Source organism: Elaeis guineensis, chromosome 14 (genome assembly GCF_000442705.2).
Source record: "Elaeis guineensis isolate ETL-2024a chromosome 14, EG11, whole genome shotgun sequence".
Classification (NCBI taxonomy): domain Eukaryota; kingdom Viridiplantae; phylum Streptophyta; class Magnoliopsida; order Arecales; family Arecaceae; genus Elaeis; species Elaeis guineensis.
This window is the reverse complement of record NC_026006.2, coordinates 55996350-56004394: the sequence shown is the minus strand read 5'-3', so window position 1 is coordinate 56004394 and position 8045 is coordinate 55996350. Positions and strand designations below refer to the sequence as shown.

At 38.0% G+C, this 8045-nt stretch overlaps 1 long non-coding RNA gene across 1 annotated transcript; it reads left to right on the top strand.

Moving 5' to 3' along the window:
- The first annotated feature begins 342 nt into the window (after positions 1-342).
- On the top strand, positions 343-3926 carry LOC140853694 (uncharacterized). Its single transcript, XR_012136750.1, has 3 exons — positions 343-1543; positions 2541-2721; positions 2803-3926. It is a non-coding gene; the product is annotated as an uncharacterized lncRNA (long non-coding RNA).
- Positions 3927-8045: the final 4119 nt, after the last annotated feature.

Genomic DNA, 8045 nt, shown 5'->3' with positions numbered 1-8045 from the left:
AGTTGACGTTGTTGGCAGAGTCCGGCTCCTGTAGGAGTCCGGACGGAGGTTACTGGCAGCTGTTGGAGCTGAGGACAAAGCCCGACTCCCGTAGGAGTCCGGGCGGAGTCTTCCTGCAATTAAAGACGAAGTCTGGCTCCCGTAGGAGTCCGGACGAGACTTACCAGCGGTCGACGCTGAGGACGGAGCCCGGCTCCCGTAGGAGTCCGGGCGGAGCTGTCCTGTAGTCGATGTCGGCGGCGGGGCCCGGCTCCCGTAGGAGTCCGGGCGGAGCTGTCCTGTAGTCGATGTCGGCGGCGGAGCCCGGCTCCCGTAGGAGTCCGGACGGAGCTGTCCTGTAGTCGATGTCGGCGGCGGAGCCCGGCTCCCGTAGGAGTCCGGGCGGAGCTGTCCTGTAGTCGATGTCGGCGGCGGAGCCCGGCTCCCGTAGGAGTCCGGGCGGAGCTGTCCTGTTCGTAGTCGATTCCGCTGAGGATTTCGGCTGTGGGTATTTTATACCCAACAGTCTTGATTATGCATCTCGGTAGATATCCTCTATCTCTCTTCCCTTCTCTTTTCTTTCTTTCTTTTTTCTCTCTCTTTCCTTCTTGTTTTTATTTTCTTCTACCTTTGTTTCTTTCCTTTTCTTTTTCTTCTCGTTTGCTTTCGTTTTTCATTTTTCTTTTTCTGTCCTTCCAATTTTCCCTTTTCGTTTTCCTTCCTTTCCTTCTTCCCTCTTTCTTCTTTTCTTCCTATGTGGATGGGTTTTGGAGTTCGAACCCATCCTTGGTCTCATTTTCTCACATGAACAGGAAGGGATGGCTGGGAAACCTTGCCAATATGTTTGTTGAGCCGAGGAACAGCTAAATAATCCAGCAAACAAATGAAAACCTATGTGAAATCTAAATTGCTTTTTCAAGGAAGTATCAAAAGTTTTTGGTTTGTTAGGGATTGAGCCTTTTGAGGATCAAAAAGGACCAGAAGACTCTGATGAAGTACATGCTGACTTGTTCTCAGGAGGTCTTAGATAGTCTAGTATGATTGATGACTTGATGACACGATTAAGACAATACATTGATTTTAAAACTAGCAGTCTGTTCCCCATATACCCCATTAAAGAGATAATTCTAAAATTAGCAGTATGTGGCAATTATAGAATGGATACAAGTGACCGTGAAGGCTTACACTTTGGAGTTAGGTATTAATTGATGATTCAGATTTACAATGCACTGGCTCTTACTGAAGTCTTAATTATAAAAGATTCTCCATCTCCAATATCAAACTATCAAATTTAAAGTATATATCAATTTGTACTTTTGACTTGGAAAAAGGTAAATCTAGATAATGTCTTTCCCTGGCATTTCTAATCATAAGACATCTGTGCACATATGACTCTTTATGAAGCTAGCTGTATGCTAGAAACTTTGTTTCTGAGATTCAAAGAATGCCACATCTTAGCTGGTCTCTTTTATGACAATAGGTTCAAACCTGCTTTCTTTTATATTCAAACATGACAACAGGTCATGAGGCACACTGATGAAGCTGAGGTTTCCACTACAAACTGGTAAATGTTGAATATATTGAGTTTCACCTATTTACTCTGTCCAGCATCACCAGAAAATTTCGGGTAAGAAAATAGAAGGATATGTTGAAACATATGCCTATAATGAAAATTTCTCAATGCCTTTTGGAAAACCTGATGGCTGCAATCTTTTTGTCGTGTGGTCTTTTGATTTTTAATTCCATTTCAATCTGTAGTCAAAGTGATCTACTGCAATGGTATGCAACTGGGGCTGAAGTGTCAAAATTGAAACACGGAAATCTTAGACAGTTGTCTCCCCCAGATTTTGGCCTGTGTTGCTCGGTTCTTCTTGGAACAATTTCCTGCTTCTCTTGCACTTTTTTAAAGAAGTGTTTTTAACTTTGAAGGATGCACAAATTGTCTGCTCAAACCTTATTATCTGGCTTTCTGTTGACTGTCGCCTAAGGTGATGATATGTTTTAATTGTGCACTGATAATTGGTAAGATCTATAAACGAAAACTAACATTAAAAAGCATAATAGTTTGTTTTCTAGTCACTCAATTTTTCCAGTCTTGCAAGCTTCAGAGTCAGGTAATGTCTCCCATGCATAGATTACATGGTCCTGAAATCATAAGGGCATCCTGACCTGGGCGTTTTGTTGCATATGTTTATGGCCGTGCTGTGGCAAGGCATACTTCCCAGCAGAAAGGAAGACAGCTCTGGCTTTGGAGCTTTCACACAAATAACTATGTGATTTGTGGGTTAATAATTATATCAGACCATCACAGATAATCATGAACATCATAATTAGTTTGGATCCTCTGTTTATAATTCTCAAAATGTGATGTCGGTAAGCAAACAATCAAAGTAATATGCTAGTAACCACTTATCTATGATCTCCAGCAACATCATAAACAGCATTTGTACAAACTCAAAAATCTGAAGCACCTTAGTGTTAATATACTGTGTCATACTCAGTTTATTAAATCCATGCATATGTTTCGAAAACTCTTACGAAAGTTACTGCATTGGTTTCAGCACAAGATGAGCATGATGAATTAGCTATTGGCACCCTGTTCTTCATGGCACATATCATGTGGTGGACCAGCGCCAGCAATTGCAAAGTCTGTACACCAGTTCCCACATCACTGCCCTGATGGTAACTACTAGGTAGTTCTATCTGGAAGTGAGTATTGAGGTCTACAGCTTCTCAATTCTGGTAGGGAGTTCTTTGCTGCTATAATTTCTTTTATTTTGACATCAATTTTTACTTTGGGGTTGGCTTTCTGATCTTTGTCAGGACGCATGGTGTGGGAGTGGTTGACTTTTTTGTGTTTCAGCTCAACAACATTGCCTTGTGAAAGATTACTTGCAGATAGGCGGTCAGAAAAAAATGGACTTCGATTTAATGTGGTGTTGGAAGGGGAGTTGGCAGGGCAAGCAATACAGCTAGAAGATCTTCTACAGGATGCTTGGAATGGTCCTGGGAATGACAGAGTAATATGACATTGGAATCATGCTAAAGAATTCAGAAGCAAAGTTGCTTACAAGATTTTAACATATAACCGTGTTCATGCTCAGTTTGCAAAGTCACTTTTGTGCCTACCTTCGGCTTTTGGCCTGCCATTCAGAATAAAATCTTGAGAGGAAAAAAATAACTTCGCTAAAAAGAGAGTTTTATGGACATTTCTTATGCCTGCTATGTTGCCAGACCGATGAAACTTTTGATTCATCTTCTGCTATACAATGAGAGATACGGCTCTATTATGGATTAGAAGATGGGAGTATTGAATCTCCTTGCTAGTTTGAGGGAGTTATTGACAACATGGAGAGCTAAGTGGATAAAACTTGGATGGCATATGGGATGGGATGTGCTCGAAGTGGTGATAAGCTGGAGCTGATTGTGGGAAAGAAATAATAGGGGGCTGGTGAACAGCTGGTTTGTCCGTGCTAATTAAGGTTTATTTTTTCTGCTTTGAATCTGTTAATGTAAGCCTTGCATATCAAATGATGAACCAGCATACGAGGCTAGTGAACAGCTGGTTTGGGGGTGCTAATAATAGGAAATTAAGGTTTTTTTTTCCTGCTTTGGATCTGTTAATGTAAGCTTTGTATACAATTGTAATCTCCTTGCTTTTAGCGTCGGCTGGCAGCTTGTATTGTTTGCTGCTTTTTACTTCAATAAATTGGATTGGCCTCTGCCCAATTCTTTCCAAAAAAACAGAAACTTAGAAAAAAGAAAAGAAAAGAAAAGAAAAAAAACCTGGTTCTCACTCTAATACTATTCCCTTCGATTTTTACATGGGGAAATTGGCAGTCACCAATCTTGAATAGGAGGCTTGTCACATTAAGGAGAAGAATGGCAAATGTACCTTCGCAACAAAAGATTAAAAGGGAATTAAAAGACTTGGAATGGAAGCTTAGATATAATCCTATCAAACTAGAGCCACAGAAATTAAAATTTCTCAAGAATCAAAAACATGGCCGAAAACGTATCAAGCCTATATATTAACTGTAAGAGATGAAATCTCATGTTTAGCATGTTAATCATTTACTCATTTGCTTCATAGTCTCAGTATAGAGCACGGGAAACAAAAAGTAACATCCAGACAAGATTCAGAGAAAAATGAAACAAGAAAAAGAAAAGGAAAAAAAAAAACAAGGAAAATGCATTGAAAGGAAGTGCCATGACCGTGAAGCAAAGACAATTAACCACGTAACAACCTCATAATAGTACTACAGACGAGCGAAACACACATTTTGCACATTATTGTCCTCCCTCTCTTCCTCTACTTCTTCTGTGCAAGATTCAAGCACGCAAGAAGAACAACAACGAGAAGAAGATTCTAAATCCCAAAGAAGTATATAGGACATCACAACTAGGAAGCAACCCTTGGAATACTGAATCTGATGGAGAATGGTGGGATGATGGCATAGTGCTGGTGGCTAGCCAAGCATGGCTTCTCCAAAGAGGCCATAGTTGGCGAAGGGCTCACTTGCATGAACATGTAGTTTCCTGCAAACAACTCCCCCACGTAAGGACTCCCTTCCTTCAATCTTTTCAGCACCTTCTTCACTGCAGTCCCCACCACCTTGGCTTTCCTCCTTAACAGCCTCCTCAGCCCTGCCACTTGGACCCTCGGCCTCCGCCACCGCCTTGCGCCGCTGTGGAGCCTCAGCCAGCTCCTCCTCCCCCTCCTCCTCCTCGCCACCACCCCTTCTTCTGCTTCATCTTCTTCAATACCTGAGTGTAGTTTTCTTAGCCTTTGGTAGGAGAACTTGGTGGAGAAAGCCATCTTTCACTGTGGGGGAGGAGTGCAAGACCTGTTGAGGTGATGATGGGGTGGTGGTTGTGGGTTTAGCCTCTTTTCATGGGAATTCCCATGCCCTTGTGTGCTTTCTTTTATCATAAAGAGGGTCTCGTGGAGCTGGGAGGGAAGCTGTTGGGTTAGTTAATGCTGGATGGGGTTGGGTGGCGAGTTGGGAGTAGGTGTGGAACCCATCTGCTTTGGTTTCTAGCTGGTGATTATTTCGCTCACGGTACTCACTTCATGGTGGTTCCTTTTTAACACCCCTCCAACTTCAGTAATACTAGTGGTTCTATTGATTCCTTCGCTCTCATCAACCATCTGCAATTTACTTAACCTCCAAAACAGACTTGGAACTAACGCACCACTATTGTTCCTTTGTTAGGTGATTGAGATGAGGAAAAGGAAAGGAATCTCACCACAAAAAGAGGACTAGAGTCTGCAAGCACTAGGGTGAGGGTGAACACTAACAAAGAGAAAATGCTAATGGTAAGAGATGAACAGAAAATTCGAGAATTCACCTCCACCTTTCTGCCCTCTAGATCATGACAAATACTAATCCTACAACAATAAAAACTGACATATCTATGATAAATATTTAACCTGAAACAATAAACTTCTGGTCTACGGTAGTAAACACTAATACTGTAGAAATAAATAGTAAAAAAATAGAAGTGAACAGCAATGAAGAATGATGAGGAGAAAGTTTGGATGGAATGAAAACTAATTGCTCGGAAGTAAACACTAACAATTTGAGAGCAAACACTAATGGTCCAAGGGATAAGCAGGAAATTCAAGAATTCATCTCTACCTTCCTTTTAGATGGCAGACAAATACTTATCCTATAGTAATAAACACTGTATGATAAACATTTAACCTAAAATTATAAACACCTAGTCTGTGGTAGTAAATGCTAATGCTGTAGAAATAAACAGTAATCCTACGGAAATGAACACTGCAAAAATGATAAGGCTCAAAGTTGGACTACATTCTTTTATGTGGCGAATGATAAAATTTCTTATAGAATGAACAATTAAAGCAGAATGATATGTTATAGCACATGCCAATTAAGTTTGCACTAAAAAAAGTAATTTGACTTTGTTGGCATAAGCAAAAACCTACGGGATTAAGGATGGAACAGGATTTTAGAAGATTCTAAGCCATCGCATGTATCCAACTTACCTTTTAAGGTACTGTTTGGTAGAAGACGATATTACATATCGTCCCAGTGATATGAGTTAGGTGATGTGATCACCTTGTATGGTATTACAAACTTCCATCCAGTAATAAAGAATCTAGTGATAAATTTAATGATCGCATTACCGCATTATACGGTGATGCTATCACCACATATACTCTAAGTGATAGCACAACACCGAGTATTGGTAATGTGTTGAAATTATTTTGGAACAAAAATGTCCCTAGTCACTAAACTGGGGAGAAAAAAAAATCATCATTATCTCTTTCTTTTCTTTAACCTTTCATCTTTAATAACATCTTCTATAAAAGAGAACCAGGATGGCTTTCTTTTCTTTGATCTTTTATTTTCAATAAAATTTTATTTTATTTATCTACTAGATATCTATTTTATTTTTATTGATAGGTTTAGTTAAATAGTATGGATACTTTTTATTTATTTATTTATTAGATACCTATTTTATTTCTGTAGACATGTATGAACTAGGATGGCTTTCTTTTCTCTGATATTTCATTTTCAATAAAATCTTATTTTATTTATTTACTAAATGCCTATTTTACTTTTATTGGCAAGTTTAGTTAAATAGCATGGATGCTTTTTATTTATTTATTAGATATTAATTTTATTTCTATAGGCAGGTATGGTTAATTGATATGGATGGATCATGCAAAATCTTTCATGCTTTTTTACTTCATTTTTATTTTAATGGGCTAAATCATTCCTAATAGGCAACCCTGATATTGATAGTCAAAATTGGCTAAAGCTAGCTAAGCTCAATTACATATAATATTATTGTAATATTATTTTAATAGCCTAACTAAAATAGATATCTATAATAATAATAAATATTATTACTATTACAACTAGTACATATTTTTGTAAAGAGTTATGAATGAAAAATATTTAATCAAGTTGTAAAATAATTATTACATACCGATGTATAAGGCTATTTATAGTATTTTATATATTATCACTATCATTACTTAGTGATATACAAAATATAGTAAAATTCTATTCCCAATAATATACCAAACACAGTAATTACCCCAATATCAGTGATCACATCACCCCAATGATCTAGTAATATACCAAACAGTACCTAAAAGTTATCACAACATAAGACTAGGCAATACCACCTAGCCATTCACATCATTATGGGTAAATCATTTTGCTGCTAACAAGACCAACTATTACAAAAATAAATATGTTCATGATGCTAACTCAATTCATTAAGCTTGTAGAGAGATCTCATCGGTTTGGATTAAACAATAATGAAGAAGGACAAGAAAAGGAGTACAGGAAAGGTAATTAAAGCTTATCCCTCGAGAACAAACACTAATAGGTGCAAGATAAATAGTTCATCTTAGATGATAAACAACTAGTCCAAGTAGTCAGAATTAAGCTGTAGAAATAAGCAGTATGGAAGCAATAATGATGGGCCGGTTTAAAAGCTATAAGTAAATATTTAGCCTTGGTTTTCATGAACTCCTTCTCCATATGTCACATGTACGTGACTAAGAAACTATGAAGAAACTAAAAAAAGGCTGCACCAGTGTGGAATAGTTTTCATAAATTTTGGATTAACTTCTTAGTTGCAGAATCAATTAAGTACTTTCAGCTGAATTAGGTTGATTTGTTGCGGGACAATATCTGCCATCATTTGCAGCTAGTTTTTAGCATAGCTTGAGCTCAAAGAAATGACACCATGCAAGCTTCAGAAAAAACATAACCTCAAGAGGGAAATAGGATTAATTCTCCATCAATGACTTTGTTTTATAGTATCAATGATATGCAACATAATTAATATGCTTTATTTTGATGAAAGCAGACAATATTATACTCCTATATAATTCTATTTGTAGGATAGATAGTTTGACTATATCCTTCTTGTAAATCCTTAATAGGGGATATGATCATATCTCTTGGCCAAACACGTCCATCAAGATTTACCTTTATTATAACTAATTAGGCATTGTTGTTACTCTTCAAGACTCTCCCAGAAAACGAGCTTTAACTTAGCTTGCGAAGACTGCACCA